Source organism: Stegodyphus dumicola, chromosome 8, assembly GCF_044657685.1.
Source record: "Stegodyphus dumicola isolate Sdum_Otavi_A_Nest chromosome 8, ASM4465768v1".
NCBI classification, from domain to species: Eukaryota; Metazoa; Arthropoda; class Arachnida; order Araneae; family Eresidae; genus Stegodyphus; species Stegodyphus dumicola.
The window spans coordinates 14,136,307-14,153,775 of NC_140775.1; the positions used below are offsets into that span (position 1 = coordinate 14,136,307).

General features: G+C 39.5%; 1 pseudogene; it reads left to right on the forward strand.

Annotated features, from left to right (window-relative positions):
• Positions 1-17,380, forward strand: part of LOC146995668 (uncharacterized) — a 33,867-nt pseudogene extending 16,487 nt beyond the window's left edge.
• The last annotated feature ends 89 nt before the right edge of the window (positions 17,381-17,469 follow it).

Sequence of the window (17,469 nt, forward strand, 5' to 3'; positions counted from 1 at the left end):
AAATCCAACCAACCACATCCACCAAGAAAACGGAAAATGCAACTCATTTAATACAAAAAAAAGAAACAGTCATTCAAAGTAAACCTAAAATTGAAAGTCACAAAATAATTAATAAAAATAGAAGTCCCAGCACTAGCTCTTTTGACGAAATGATTTCTGAATCTGCGGATTCAGACACTATGGAAGTAGAGGAGGGTCTAGAATTTCCCAGGCATCTACTTCCACGAAAAACCAAACAAGAGCACAGAAAGAACAAAAACCAGACATAATGGCCACCCTCGTCTCATGGAACTGTCGCGGTTTCCACCGAAATTTGCTCGACATCAAAGCCATAATTAATGCTTATCATCCTGTATGCTTCGCAGTACAGGAAACAAATCTAAAACCAGAACAACAGGCAAAACTTCGGAGGTTTTCCTTCGTCAGGAAAGATAACCTTGCAGGTGAGCGTGCCAGTGGAGGTGTAGGTCTCCTCACCTCACTGGTCCCTCAGGGGGCTCACTTTTGTGAGTACGGGTGTGGCAATCCCGAGGTACCCTAGCCCTTCAGGGGATCATCTTCTTGGTGAGACGGGTGTCACGATCCTGGAGCCCCAGTGATCTATCCTCTTTTCCGTCTCCTCTCCTCTTGGCTGGATCTTTTTCCCTTCCCTTCTCCCTTGTGGTTTCTCTCTACGGAGTTTGGGGCTCGTCACGAGAGGCTAGAACAGACCTTGTTTCTAGTTTTCAAGTGGCGAGAAAACTGCCCACGTGTTTGCCGTGCGTGGAGACCCGTGTCGCTGGAAAGGAGGGTCCTGGTAGTTGAGGGGCGAGGTACTGTCCCCAACACACTGCTTTGGCCTCTGCTTCAGCTAAACGGGAGGCACCTTAGTCGTCCTCACGGGTGTCAATCGGCTGGTCACTAGTCCTTGTGTCAGTGGCTTGGGGTCAAGCTCTCGGGAGTACCTGCTTTCGGGAAAGCCGACTGTGGGGCTTCAGTTTGCGTATAGGTCCGGCTAGCCCTAACACAGGAATCTGTGTTCCCTTGTTGGGCTCCGTGGTGGGCGGGGCCGTCGGACCCGAATCTTTTCTATTTTCAATATGGCAAATACACATATTTTTTTATTAAAAAACTTTGAAGTCACTTCAGTCTCTCAACCTAGTTCTGAAACATCTACTACTAAACCAATCATTCAACCTAGTTCTGAAACATCTCCTACTAAACCAGTCACTCAACCTAGTTCTGAAACATCTACTAATAAACCAATCATTCAACCTAGTTCTGAAACGTCTCCTACTAAACCAGTCACTCAACCTGTCGCTCAACCTAGTTCTGAAAATTCTGCAAAAAAATTACGGACAGATGCAAATAAAAAAAATCATAACAATAGTCCCCGTTTCCTAGTAATCTCTAGTCCTTCTGGCGAAATGCATAAGATGTCTCCTTTCGTAATAAACAAATACATCCAGTCTTGTATTGGTGAGCCGAGAAACATAAAGCGTCTCCGCTCCGGAGACTTGCTTATTGATACACACTCAGCCACCCAGTCTGCTTCTTTACTTCAGATTACTAAACTTGGGCAAGCGAATGTCACTGTAACACCCCATAAGTCACTGAACTATTGTCGTGGTGTAATCTCAGAATTCGACCTTCTGTATGTTTCTGAAGAAGAGATCGCTTCTGAGTTATCCGAACAAAATGTCTCCGGTGTAAGGCGGATCAAGATGCGTAAAGAAGGTAAGTTGATAGACACGAAACACGTGATCCTTACCTTCAACACGCCTGATCTGCCTAAGAATATTAAGGCCGGATATCTAAATATTCCTGTAAGACCTTATATTCCAAACCCTATGCGATGTTTCCAATGCCAGCGTTTCGGCCATTCTAAGACGTCTTGTCGTGGCAGCCTCACATGCGCCCGATGCTCACAGATTGGCCACGATTCTGATAATTGTACCGCTGCGCCTTTATGTATAAATTGCAAGGGTGACCACCCAGCATTTTCTCGCTTGTGCCCAAAATGGAAATCGGAAAAAGAAATCCAGACTGCAAAAGTTACTAGGAACATCTCTTACGCCGAAGCCAGAAGACTAGTCCAGAGCACACAGCTTCGACCAAATTCATCATACGCCAGTGCTGTTAAATCATATCGTACAGTCGCCACCCAAACATCAATAGGCAGACAGACCCTACCAAATAAAACCCAACCGTCTACATCCAACAAGAAAAAAGAAAATGCAACTCATATAGTACAAAAGAAAGAAACAATTATTCAAAGTAAGCCGAAAACTGCCACACAAAAAATATCAAATAAAAATAGAAGTCGCAGCAATAGCTCTCTTGATGACATGATTTCTGAATCTGCGGATTCAGACTTTATGGAAGTGGAAGAGGGTCTGGAATTTCCCAGGCATCTACTTCCACGAAAAACAAAAGAACAGCACAGGAAAAACAAAAACCATTCATAATGGCCACCCTCGTGTCATGGAACTGTCGCGGTTTCCACCGAAATTTGCTTGACATCAAATCTATAATAAATGTGTACCATCCTGTGTGCTTCGCAATACAGGAAACAAATCTGAAACCAGAACACCATGCAAAACTTCGGAGGTTTTCTTTCGTCAGGAAGGATAACCTTGCAGGTGAGCGTGCCAGTGGAGGAGTAGGTCTCCTCTCCTCACTGGATTATCCCTCAAATGTACTTCCTTTGACGACATCCCTCCAAGTTGTCGCTACTCAAATAAATTTTGATATTGTTGTTTCATTTGTTTCTTTGTATTTGCCTCCAAATGAGCACATTTATCAGCAAGATTTAAATAATCTAATAGAGCAGCTGCCTGAGCATTATATTATAATAGGAGATTTTAACGGCCATAGTCCACTCTGGGGTAGCAAAGATACAAATTGCCGAGGAAGACAAATTGAGCACATGATCGAAGATCACAGCCTTTGTCTCCTAAATAATGGGCAAGATACATACTTCCATGAGCCTTCAAGGACATTCCACGCTCTCGATCTTGCCATCTGTTCACCATCTCTGTTGCCATTTTGCACTTTTAGTGTCGGAAATGACCTGTACAACAGCGATCATTATCCTATTTTTGTGTCTCTTGCACGAAGAGGAGCAAACCCCATGTCGAGATCCCCTCGATTCATACTGGACAGGGCAGACTGGGAACTCTTCTCTTCCATTGCAGAGCTCACAGATGAAATGGTAGAAGATGCGCATATCGATGACGCTGTTGAAGCTGTTACTAATACTATAATTCAGGCAGCTATGCTCTCCATTCCTAGAACATCAGGAAAACTACTAAAATATTCAAAACCATGGTGGAATCGCGACTGTCATGAAGCACTGAAAAAACAGAAAAAAGCATGGGGTATTTTTCGTAGATATCCTACTCTGCGAAACCTCATAGCTTTTAAAAGATCCAAAGCAAATGCACGGAAAGTAAGAAGGCAGAGCCAGAGGGATTCCTGGATTTCATATGTGTCCTCAATAACATCCTCTACGCCTAGTAAGCGGGTTTGGGAAAGAGTTCGAAAAGCATGCGGAATGTACAAAGACCACTCACTTTCCTTTCTGGAAAAAGATGGCCGAGTGATTAGCTCCATAGAAGAAATTGCAAATACAATTGGTGAGACATTTGCTGCCGTTTCTTCCAGCCGAAATTACTCACCTGCATTTCTTTCTATCAAGCAACGGTCTGAGAAAAATCCCATCGCTTTCAACTCTTCCAACTTTGAGCCGTACAATAGAGACTTTACTATGGTTGAATTAAAGAGAGCTTTGTTGCAGACACATAGGTCTTGTCCGGGTCTGGATGGCGTGTATTATGAAATGCTAAAGCATCTGTCCTATAAGTCACTGAGTGCCCTTCTCACACTTTACAATAGAGTGTGGAAGGAGCGTACATTTCCCAGTGCATGGAGGAGAGCTGTTGTCATTCCTATTGCGAAGCCAGGGAAAGACCCGAGGAATCCCTCGAACTATCGGCCAATTGCCCTTACCAGTTGTGTTTGCAAACTGTTTGAAAAGATGGTAAACAGCCGCCTAGTCTACTTCTTGGAAAAGAATAATATTATATCGCCTTATCAGAGCGGTTTTGGACAGGGGAGAACGACCGTAGACAATATGCTTCTATTAGAGACATCTATTCGGAAAGCCTTTGTCAGAAGGAGTCACCTTGTCTCAATATTCTTCGACATTGAGAAAGCTTATGATAAGGCATGGAGATACGGTATACTCCGGGATCTTCACGAGAGTGGCTTGCGCGGCAACCTACCAATTTTCATACAGAATTTCTTGAACGCTAGAACTTTTCAAGTAAGGATTGGCTCTGTTTTTTCGGATGTTTTTCAACAGGAAGAGGGTGTGCCTCAAGGCTGTGTGCTTAGTGTAACGCTGTTCAGTTTAAAAATAAATTCTGTATTAAAAGAACTTCCTCACACCATCTTAGGATCACTATATGGAGATGATTTACAGATTAGCTGTCGAGGAGCAGACATGAGATACATAGAGAGGCAATTGCAGATGGCTCTGAATAAGATCCAAGAATGGTCAGACAAACAGGGATTTACTTTTTCGAAACAGAAAACTGTGTGCGTGCACTTTTGTAGGAAGCGAGGTCTCCATCCTGAACCTGAGTTATATCTAAATGGTACAATTATTCCAGTTGCGCCCGAAGTAAAATTTTTAGCAGTAACGTTCGACCAGAAATTGACTTTCCTTTCTCATGTTTTAAACCTGAGAAAGAAGTGTCTCAAAACACTAAATATGTTAAAAGTGTTGGCGAACACCTCCTGGGGTGCAGAGCGTTGCTCCATGCTTCGCATTTACAGAGCGCTTATCCGCTCTAGACTGGACTATGGCTCAGTTGTTTATGGATCCGCTCGGTCATCTGTTTTGTTAAAACTGGATCCTGTTCACCATCAAGGTTTGAGGATATGTTCAGGAGCCTTCAGGACTTCTCCTGTCCAGAGCCTGTATGTTGACTGTAATGAACCATCACTTTATCTGAGGCGTGAACAATTGTCCCTTTTGCAATATTTTAATACTCTATCTCAACCTGAACATCCCAATAAGCTGTGCTTACTTGATAATGAGTGTAACACATTATTTGAAACACGTCCATCCTGTGTTCCTACTTTCCCTTTAAGAGTTCGCCCTGTCATTGAGGAACTCTCCCTCTCTGATATGCACCCCCAAGCAGTACAGAATTTTGAAATTCCACCTTGGGAAAATTCACGGATCCAGCTTCTTGATGTTTTTAAACATCACGTAAAGGCGAGCACTAACGAGATCGTTTACAGACAAATTTTCGCTGAGCACAGGCACAAATATAGCAGTTATTATCCGATATACACAGATGGATCAAAGTCAAATGATCATGTGGGGATGGCTTTTGTATTTGAAAATTACATAGAGGGCAGATGCCTGCACCATGCTTTCTCTGTCCTAACATCTGAACTAACTGCAATATATTATGCTCTTTTGTACATCTCAAAGCTCTGCCACAAAAAGTTCATAGTTTACACAGACTCGTATAGTGCTCTTAAATCCTTGGAAGCTTTTCCCAACGCTCAGAATCCTGTGGTAGTGGATGTTCTCAAAATTCATAGAAATTTAATGATACGAGGATATGAAATCCTGTACTGCTGGGTTCCCGGGCATACGGGAATAAAGGGAAACGAGCTTGCAGACATCGCGGCAAAATCTGCTGTCGAACTGTCCAGTCGCCTTATCCCTTTTAGAGACATCTGCTGTGTCATCAAGGGAAAGATACGAAAAAAATGGCAGCAAATTTGGGATGTTCAGCATCACAACAAGTTGAGAAACATCAAACCTAGAATTGAGCATTGGGATTTTGCTGGAAATCGTAAAGAGGACGTTCTTTTGACTCGACTCAGAATTGGTCATACAAGAGTTACACATAGCTATCTTCTTAAAGCTGAAAATGAGCCTGTTTGTTTTAATTGTAATGTTTGTTTATCTGTTCGTCATATTTTAATTGAGTGTCCATGTTTTAATAGTCTTCGCCAGAAATATTTTAATAGCTGTGACTTACCTCTCGACCGTTTAATCGGAAGAGAGGTCAATTCTAATTTATTTTATTATTTAAAAGAGATTGGGTTTTATTACCAAATGTAATTTGTTTTGAAGACTGTGTCTTGAATGTTAATATGTGCTTTTAACTTGTTTTTATATGACTTCATCCTCTGGATTTGGTACATTTATCTACTTGTTTTTATTTATTGAATTTTAATGTCATCAATTGTAATCATCTCATCTTTTGTTTGGCGCGTCATAATCATCTCTGGTTTTTGCGCCATAATCACTCACTCACTCACTCACTCACTCTATAATTTCTAGCTTTTCAAACGCAAAAATACAGTTTACTTGCACGTAATTTCTCATATCAATCACGCTTCACATCACACCGTAATACGGAACTGGCGGGAAAATGAGACTCTTTTGGCGCAATCTATGGCGAAATTTCGTACAAGGGGAAAGCAAGGATCAAGTCTGTATTTAATGTGACCGCCTCGCTTCCTACAAAAGTGTACGCACACAGTTTTCTGTTTCGAAAAAGTAAATCCCTGTTTGTCTGACCATTCTTGGATCTTATTCAGGGCCATCTGCAATTGCCTCTCTATGTATCTCATGTCTGCTCCTCGACAGCTAATCTGTAAATCATCTACATATAGTGATCCCAAGATCGTGGGAGGAAGTTCTTTTAATACAGAATTTATTTTTAAACTGAAAAGCGTTACACTAAGAACACAGCCTTGAGGCACACCCTCTTCCTGTTGAAAAACATCCGAAAAAACAGAGCCAATTTTTACTTGAAAAGTTCTAGCGTTCAGGAAATTCTGAATGAAAATTGGTAGGTTGCCGCGCAAGCCACTCTCGTGAAGATCGCGAAGTATACCATATCTCCATGCCTTATCATAAGCTTTCTCTATATCAAAGAAAATTGAGACAAGGTGATTTCTTCTTACAAAAGCTTTTCGAATGGATGTCTCTAAGAGGAGCATGTTATCTACGGTTGTTCTCCCCTTTCGAAAACCACTTTGATAAGGCGATATAATATTATTCTTTTCCAAGAAGTAGACTAGGCGGCTGTTTACCATCTTTTCAAACAGCTTGCATAGGCAACTCGTAAGGGCAATTGGCCGATAGTTGGAGGGATTCCTTGGATCTTTCCCTGGCTTGGCAATAGGAATTACAACAGCTCTCTTCCATGCACTGGGAAAAGTATGCTCCTTCCACACTCTATTGTAAAGTGTGCGAAGGGCACTCAGTGACTTATAGGACAGATGCTTAAGCATTTCATAATACACGCCAATCAGACCCGGACAAGACCTATGTGTCTGCAACAAAGCTCTCCTTAATTCAACCATAGTAAAGTCTCTATTGTACGGCTCAGATTTGGAAGAGTTGAATGCGATGGGATTTGTTTCAGAGTGTTGCTTGATAGAGAGAAATGCAGGTGAATAGTTTCTGCTTGAAGAAACGGCAGCAAATGTCTCACCAATAGTATTCGCAATTTCTTCTATGGAGCTAATCACTCGGCCATCTTTTTCCACAAAGGAAAGTGAGTCGTCCTTATATATTCCGCATGCTTTTCGAACTCTTTGCCAAACCGCCTTACTAGGCGTAGAGGATGTTATTGATGACACATATAAAATCCAAGAATCCCTCTGGCTCTGCCTTCTTACTTTTCGTGCATTTGCTTTGGCTCTTTTAAGGGCTATGAGGTTTCGCAGAGTCAGATATCTACGAAAAATTCCACATGCGTTTTTACGTTTTTTCAGTGCTTTATGACAGTCGCGATTCCACCATGGTTTTGAATATTTTAGTATTTTTCCTGATGTTCTAGGAATCGAAAGCATAGCTGCCTGAGACACTCAGGGGGCTCACTTTTGTGAGTACGGGTGTGGCAATCCCGAGGTACCCTAGCCCTTCAGGGGATCATCTTCTTGGTGAGACGGGTGTCACGATCCTGGAGCCCCAGTGATCTATCCTCTTTTCCGTCTCCTCTCCTCTTGGCTGGAACTTTTCCCTTTCCCTTCTCCCTTGTGGTTTCTCTCTACGGAGTTTGGGGCTCGTCACGAGAGACTGGAACAGACCTTGTCTCTAGTTCTCGAGTGGCGAGAAAACTGCCCACGTGTTTGCCGTGCGTGGAGACCCGTGTCGCTGGAAAGGAGGGTCCTGGTAGTTGAGGGGCGAGGTACTGTCCCCAACACACTACTTTGGCCTCTGCTTCTGCTAAACGGGAGGCACCTTAATCGTCCTCACGGGTGTCAATCGGCTGGTCACTAGACCTTGTGTCAGTGGCTTGGGGTCAAGCTCTCGGGAGTTCCTGCTTTCGAGAAAGCCGACTGTGGGGCTTCAGTTTGCGTATAGGTCCGGCTAGCCCTAACACAGGAATCTGTGTTCCCTTGTAGGGATCCGTGGTGGGCGGGGCCGTCGGACCCGAATTTTTCTCTTTCAAATATGGCTTATCTTTTCATTCTAAAAAAACCTAAATTACATGACACCAACAAAGAAATAGAAATTGTTGATAAATCTATTAACAAGAAGATACGCGCTGATGAAAATACCAAAGATATTGAACTTACTGACAAATCCATTACCAAGAAGATCCGTACCGATGCAAATGCCATAGAATCTACTGAAAATCCTCGCTTCCTCGTTGTCTCTAGTCCTTCTGGTGAACTGCAAAAGATGTCTCCTTTTCTCTTAAGCAAATACATTCAATCTTGCATAGAATTGCATTTGAGCCAAAGAATATAAAGCGTCTCCGATCAGACCTGCTTATTGATACCATATCGGCCACCCAGTCTGCTTCTCTTTCTCAACAAACCAAACTTGAAGAAATATCTATAACTGTGTCAGCACACAAAACACTTAATTCTTGTAGAGGTGTGATCTCGGAGATTGACCATTTGTGTGTTTCAGAAGAAGAGTTCGTCTCCGAGTTAGCTGACCAAAATGTCTGTGGTGCTAGGCGGATCAAGATGCGAAAGGAAGGTAAGTTGATCGACACGAAACACGTGATCCTTACCTTCAACACGCCTGTTCTGCCTAAGAATATTAAGGCCGGATACTTAAATTGTCCTGTAAGACCTTATATTCCAAACCCTATGCGATGTTTCCAATGCCAGCGTTTCGGCCATTCTAAGACGTCTTGTCGTGGCAGCCTCACATGCGCCCGATGCTCACAGATTGGCCACGATTCTGAAAATTGTACCGCTGCGCCTCTTTGTATAAATTGCAAAGGTGAGCACCCAGCATTTTCACGCCTCTGCCCAAAATGGAAATTGGAAAAAGAAGTGCAGACTGCAAAGGTTACGAGGAGCATCTCATATGCCGAAGCCAGAAGATTAATCCAAAGCACACAGCTACGACCAAATACATCTTATGCCAATGCTCTTAAAAGATCTCGCACAGTTGCCACCCAAACATCAGTTAGTATGCAGACTCCACCAAACAAATCTCAACAGACTACAAGCAACAGGAAGAAAGAAAACCCAACCCATACAGTACAAAATAAAGAAATAGTAATACAAAGCATACCCAAAACTACCACACAAAAAGAAACAAATAAAAATAGAAGTTCCAGCAATAGCTCTCTTGATGGAATGGTTTCTGAATCTGCGGATTCAGACAGTATGGAAGTAGAAGAGGGTCTGGAAGTTCCCAAGCACCTACTTCCACGAAAAACAAAACAAGAGCACAGAAAAAACAAAAACCATTCATAATGGCCACCTTCATCTCATGGAACTGTCGCGGTCTCCACCGAAGTTGGCTTGACAACAAATCTATAATAAATGCGTATCATCCTGTGTGCTTAGCTATACAGGAAACAAATCTGAAACCAGAACAACATGCAAAACTTCGGAGGTTTTCTATCGTCAGAAAGGATAACCTTGCAGGTGAGCGTGCCAGTGGAGGTGTAGGTCTCCTCTCCTCACTGGATTATCCCTCAAATGTACTTCCTTTGACGACATCCCTCCAAGTTGTCGCTACTCAAATAAATTTTGATATTGTTGTTTCATTTGTTTCTTTGTATTTGCCTCCAAATGAGCACATTTATCAGCAAGATTTAAATAATCTAATAGAGCAGCTGCCTGAGCCTTTTATCATAATAGGAGATTTTAACGGCCATAGTCCACTCTGGGGAAGTAAAGATACAAATTGCCGAGGAAGACAAATTCAGCAGATGATCGAAGATCATAGCCTTTGTCTCCTAAATAATGGGCAAGATACGTACTTCCATGAGCCTTCAAGGACATTCCACGCTCTCGATCTTGCCATCTGTTCACCATCTCTGTTGCCATTTTGCACTTTTAGTGTCGGAAATGACCTGTACAACAGCAATCATTATCCTATTTTTGTGTCTCTTGCACGAAGAGGAGCAAACCCCGTGTCGAGAGTCCCTCGTTTTATCCTGGACAGGGCAGACTGGGAACTCTTCTCTTCCGTTGCAGACCTGACAGAGGAAATGGTAGAAGGTGTGCATATCGATGACGCTGTTGAAGCTGTTACTAATACTATTATTCAGGCAGCTATGCATTCGATTCCTAGAACATCAGGAAAAACACTAAAATATTGGAAACCGTGGTGGAATCGCGACTGTCATGAAGCACTGAAAAAGCAGAAAAAAGCATGGGGTATTTTTCGTAGATATCCTACTCTGCGAAACCTCATAGCTTTTAAAAGAGCCAAAGCAAATGCACGAAAAGTAAGAAGGCAGAGCCAGAGGGATTCCTGGATTTCATATGTGTCCTCAATAACATCCTCTACGCCTAGTAAGCAGGTTTGGGAAAGAGTTCGAAAAGCATGTGGAATGTATAAAGACCACTCACTTTCCTTTCTGGAAAAAGATGGCCGAGTGATTACATAGAAGAAATTGCAAATACAATTGGTGAGACATTTGCTGCCGTTTCTTCCAGCCGAAATTACTCACCTGCATTTCTTTCTATCAAGCAACGCTCTGAGAAAAATCCCATCGCTTTCAACTCTACCAACTTTGAGCCGTACAATAGAAACTTTACTATGGTTGAATTAAAGAGAGCTTTGTTGCAGACACATAGGTCTTGTCCGGATCTGGATGGCGTGTATTATGAAATGCTAAAGCATCTGTCCTATAAGTCACTGAGTGCCCTTCTCACACTTTACAATAGAGTGTGGAAGGAGCGTACATTTCCAAGTGCATGGAGGAGAGCTGTTGTCATTCCTGTTGCGAAGCCAGGGAAAAACCCGAGGAATCCCTCGAACTATCGGCCAATTGCCCTTACCAGCTGTGTTTGCAAACTGTTTGAAAAGATGGTAAACAGCCGCCTAGTCTACTTCTTGGAAAAGAATAATATTATATCGCCTTATCAAAGTGGTTTTCGAAAGGGGAGAACAACCGTAGATAATATGCTCCTCTTAGAGACATCCATTCGAAAAGCTTTTGTAAGAAGAAATCACTTTGTCTCAATTTTCTTCGATATAGAGAAAGCCTATGATAAGGCATGGAGATACGGTATACTTCGGGATCTTCACGAGAGTAGCTTGGGCGGCAACCTACCAATTTTTATTCAGAATTTCTTGAATACTAGAACATTTCAAGTAAGGATTGGCTCTGTTTTGTCTGATGTTTTTGAACAAGAAGAGGGTGTGCCTCAAGGCTGTGTGCTCAGTGTAACTCTTTTCAGCCTAAAAATAAATTCTGTATTAAAACAACTTCCTCCCACCATTTCAGGTTCTTTATATGTTGATGATCTACAAATTAGCTGTAGAGGTGTGGATATTAGACATGTAGAGAGACAGCTCCAGATCGCTTTGAACAGGATCCAGGAATGGGCAAAAAGACAAGGATTTACGTTTTCGAAACAGAAGACTGTGTGCGTGCATTTTTGTAAAAAGCGAGGTCTCCATCCTGAGCCTGAATTATACCTCAATGGGTCTGTAATTCCAGTTGCACCTGAAGTAAAATTTTTAGGGGTTATGTTCGACCGAAAATTGACTTTCCTTCCTCATGTCTTAAACTTGAGAAAAAAGTGTACCAAAGTTTTCAATATCTTAAAAGTCCTGGCGAACACCTGCTGGGGTGCAGAGCGTTGCTCCATGCTTCGCATTTACAGAGCTCTAATTCGCTCTAAACTGGACTACGGCTCAGTTGTTTACGGATCTGCCCGGTCCTTAGTGTTGTTAAAATTAGATCCTGTTCATCATCAGGCTCTGCGGATTTGTTCTGGAGCCTTCAGGACATCTCCTGTGCAGAGCCTTTATGTTGACTGTCACGAGCCATCACTCCGTTTGAGGCGTGAGGAGTTGTCTCTTTTACAGTATTTTAATATATTGTCTCAACCTGACCATCCTTACAAACTGTGTTTATCTGATGATAGCTGTGACCATTTATTTGAAGCACGTCTATCCTGTGTGCCTTATTTTCCTATAAGGTTTCGTTTGCTCATTGAAGAATTCTCATTATCTGATATGTCCCCACAAGCAGTACAGAATTTTGAGATCCCACCTTGGGAAAATGCACAAATCCAGCTTCTTGACATTTTCCACAATTACAGAAAAACAACCACAAATGACATCATATACAGACAAATTTTTGCTGAGCACAGGCATAATTACAGCAGTTATCTTCCCGTATATACGGATGGATCAAAGTCAACTTGTCACGCTGAGATGTCCTGTATAATTGGTGACCACTTGGAGGGCAGACGTTTACACGACGCCTCCTCGGTCTTAACCACTGAACTGACTGCTATCTATTGTGCGCTTTTGTACATCTCAACGCTTTACTATAAATATTTCATTATATATACAGACTCCTACAGTGCACTAAAAGCTTTAGAATCCATTTTAAGCCCCGACAATCCTGTGATAGTGGATGTATTGAAGCTAAATATTAAATTAAGAAGTCGTGGATATGAAATTCTGTACTGCTGGATCCCTGGACATGCATGAATAAAGGGCAATGAGCTGGCAGACATCACAGCAAAATCTGCTGTTGAAACGTCTGGCCGCCTCATCCCTTTTAGAGATATCTGTTGTGTCATCAAAGGGAAGATCAGATATAAATGGCAACAACTTTGGGACATTCAGATACATAACAAGTTGAGAAGGGTGAAGGCTAAAATAGAGCATTGGCACACTACTTGCAATCGTAAGGAACAAGTTCTTTTAACTCGCCTTAGAATTGGTCACACTAGAGTAACAGATAACTATCTTTTGAAAGCTGAAAACGAGCCTGTTTGTGCAAACTGTGATGTTTGTCTCTCAGTATATCACATTTTAATTGAATGTCCATATTTTAATAGTCTTCGTGAGAAGTATTTTAATAGCTGCGACCTGCCTCTCGACCGTTTAATCGGAAGAGAGGTCAATACCAATTTGTTTGACTACCTGAAAGAAACAGGTTTCTATTATTTAATTTGATTTTGTCTTGAGATTTTCTGTTAGAATTTTAATGAATCAGATATTTTTAAGATTATATATCTATATTGCATATTTCATTATCAGAATCATAATCAACATTTTCATCCCACCATTTCACTATCTTTTTACTTGCCTCCATTTTAAAAGTGTGCTGTTGCTTTAGATTTTTTTCTTTTATACTTTATATGCGAAATACGAATCCTGTGTTTGGCGCATATGGCCTATAGAGCTTTGCGCCATAAATCTACCACCACCACATAGCTGCCTGAGTAATAGTATTAGTAACAGCTTCAACAGCGTCATCGATATGCACATCTTCTACCATTTCCTCTGTGAGCTCTGCAGCTAAGAGGAGAAGAGACGGAAAAGAGGATAGATCACTAGGGCTCCAGGATCGTGACACCCGTCTCACCAAGAAGATGATCCCCTGAAGGGCTAGGGTACCTCGGGATTGCCACACCCGTACTCATAAAAGTGAGCCCCCTGAGGGTAGTTTAGGCAATAGAAAAACTGACATGCGACGACGATTTGAAAAAGGAGGGATTTTCGCTCACTGTGAACCTGAAACTATCTGAAAATTTCTCATAACATGCTAAATTATGTAGCATGATAAAACATAGAATGATAAATACACGATACTAAAGACAACTAACTAATTTTTAAAAACGTTAAGGTATTTCTAAAGGGGTATCGTACTATTTGTTGTATTACATGATGTATAAATCATAATATGTAGCCAAAGCACGATGTAAAATAACAAAATTTTTAACTTATCAGAGAAATTACGTATTTTATTTTTGTTTATGCAAACATTGCAAATTGTGTTATAATGTACTTCGAGTTTCATTTTGATGAGGTTCTTTTTTTCTTCCGAAAGGAGAAATTGTGATGCATTATAAACTCATTTCTTGAATTCATAAATATTTTATCACCTTAATTCTTTGCTAAAAATATTTGTCTCTGGGCAAAAAACTGATTCTCTGGGTTTAAAACTGTAATTGTATCTGGTTGTTTTGTGCATAACAGGTTACATTCAGATATTGAATTAGTATTAACATCTAAATTAAAAGAAAATTATTCTGTAAGTTCAGTTTTATAAGTTTTAAAATACAGTTATGAATTGGTTTTAAACCGATTTCAATCTTGTAAATTGTATGTTTATGTATAACAGATTCTTAACTGAAAATTACTTTTTTACAGGTGTGTGAACTTCATTTTAGCCCTTGTGATATTGAAAAGGAGACGTGTATGCACCTTGAAGGAACTGGTGAAACATTATCAGCTCCATTAAAAATTCCGAAACTAAGGAAAGATGCAGTTCCAACAAAACTTCCTACTGCCCAATCATATTTATCCACTGATGTATCATAAGAGAAAGTGGTTAAGAACGACAAACAATCCGTGAAAACCGACAACTACAAATGGCTATCTCCAAAAGCATTATGTCAAAAAAATCTGAGGATTCAAAATCAGTGTTTACAACATTCAGTGAATTACAGAACTGTTTAAATTACAACAATTTTACTCAAAAATTTACTGTTGTCATGAAATCAAATACAATTGTTATTGGAATTTTTGAAATAAATCCTTCTCCAGTATTTAAATACTGTATTTCTATCAATAATAGTATGCAGTTATCAGCGTTTCACCAATCTGCAGAACTAAAAGTGTTAAATGATAGTAAGTTACCCATGCATGTTAAAAGTATTCATGAAATTGATAATATTTTAAATGCACTTGAACTTCTAGAAGCAGGAGCTCCATAAAGTATTGTAAATTTAATTAATTTTATTAATATATTTATAGATAAACTAGATGCCATTGTTTCAGATGATAAAAATGTGTTTTAACATTTTTAAAAGAGCAACTGAATTTGCTGTGCCTTCCAAAACAATGTTTAAGATATTCCCCCCATTTCTTAATTTTTGCCTGTATTTTAAATTCAATTTCACCCCATGCCTATAAATTTATGCGAAATTCTGGAAATCTGATCATGCCTCACACTGTTACTCTACGAAACATATGTTCTAATCTAAATGTCAGTGTGTCTGAAGAGCAGCAGCACTCTAATTTCTTAAGGTATATTAAACAAAAATTTAAAACTCTAAAAGAATGTGAGCACAATGTAATATTAATGATGGATGAAATTCATCTAAAACCTTTTTATGATTTTAAAGGTGGCAATATTGTTGGTTCTGCATATGACAGTGCATTTGCTGCTTCTTCAGCATATACATTTATGATTAGAAGCTTATTATCATCTTACAAAGATGTTGCTCACATCCTGCCAATAAAATCATTTAGTGCAGAAAAATTGAAATTTTAAGAGATGTAATTGTAGGTCTTGAAGAGATAGGTCTTAAGGTAGTTTGTGTGGTTAGTGATAATAATAGCATTAACAGGAAAGCCATGTCCTTCTTTAGTGAGAAGCATGAAATTAAAATTATGTACCAAAATCCATATGAACCACACATACCCCCCTTTTTTTTTTGTCATTGATCCTGCTCATTTGTTAAAATGTATTCGTAACAATTGGATTGGCCAAAAAAAATGATGGCTTGTTTATGTATTTTCCTAAATTTAATGCTGTTGGCAGTGAAGAATTTAATGCAGCCTCATTTAATACTATAAGACTACTACATGATCATGACTATTTTTAACTACACGATCTTAAATTTGATAGTTTAATTAAATATGGGTATGGTTTAACTCTTAAAGCTTTATAGCCTTCAAATCTTGAAAGGCAGAATGTTAAATTACAAGTGTTTAATAACTGGGTAATCACAGCCTTAACAGAACTAGGTAATAAACACAATTTGGATAGTTATGAATCAACAGCTAATTATATAGATATAATTTATAAATGGTGGTGTACAGTAAATACCAAAACACCTCTTAAAGGCAAACGACTGAAATGTTCTTTTTAAGAACCACTGATATTTTCAAATGTAGACTCAAAAGTTGAGTATTTAAATAACTTTGTAAACTGGTTGGACTAATGGAAAGATGCAAAATGCACTACTGGTTGCTTGTCAAAAGAAACTCATGATGCTCTGAGAAACACAACATATGCACTTATTGACTAGGGCAAGTATTGCATTAAAGAGCTAGGCATGAATTATTTTTTACCTGGTAAAATACAAACAGATTTGTTAGAAGATCGTTTTGGCAAGTATCGCCAACTTTCTGGTTCGCAATACTGTATTTGAATTAGACAGGTTTATGAATCTGAGTCAAAATTACGAATGCAAAGCTTATTACCTTTAAAGCTTAATTCAAGTACTTTTGGAAATATTGCTATTGAAATAAATGAAAGGAATGATTGTGAGGAGGAAAACATTGATTTATCCCTTGTGGAAACTTTTTCTCTTGTAGTATCTGAAAACGACATGATAGAAGCTCAGCCATATGTTCCCATATTAACTTATATAGCTGGTTATTGCCTTTATTCTACCTTTAAAAAATATCCATTTGAATTTTGTAAAATGACTTGTGTTATTGATAGGGAACTCAATATCCCTTCCGAATTTAATTTAATCAGAAAATTAGATAGGGGTGGCCTTTTGTATCCTATGCCTCATGTTTTAAATATTGTTTTATATAATTTTATTGTAGTACAAAAACTTGTATCTCAAGAGTTTGAAAGTAAGTTTTTAAAACACCTTGCTCAAAGAAATTTAGCTGTAAATTTAACTCTGAATGCTTTGATGTCAAATGAGAATTTGGATATTGAACCATGTGTAAAAGGCCATTCCCTTGATCCCATAGCTGAAAATATAATCAAATCCTCTACAAACACGATGTTAAACAACTATTGTAAAAAAAAAAAAAAAAAAAAAAAAAAGATTTAAAAAAAAAAAGATTTAAAAAAAAACCTGCTTGTAAAAAAAGAAAATTATCAACTTTGATAAAGTAAATAAAGTAATTTACAGTTAGTCTTAAAAAGGATCTAACTTGTTTTAATAATAATGTCTAAAAATGCAACAAAAGTTATAAAAGTTTAGTAGTAACTTCCTGAACTAGACATGTCTGCAATTTTCTAA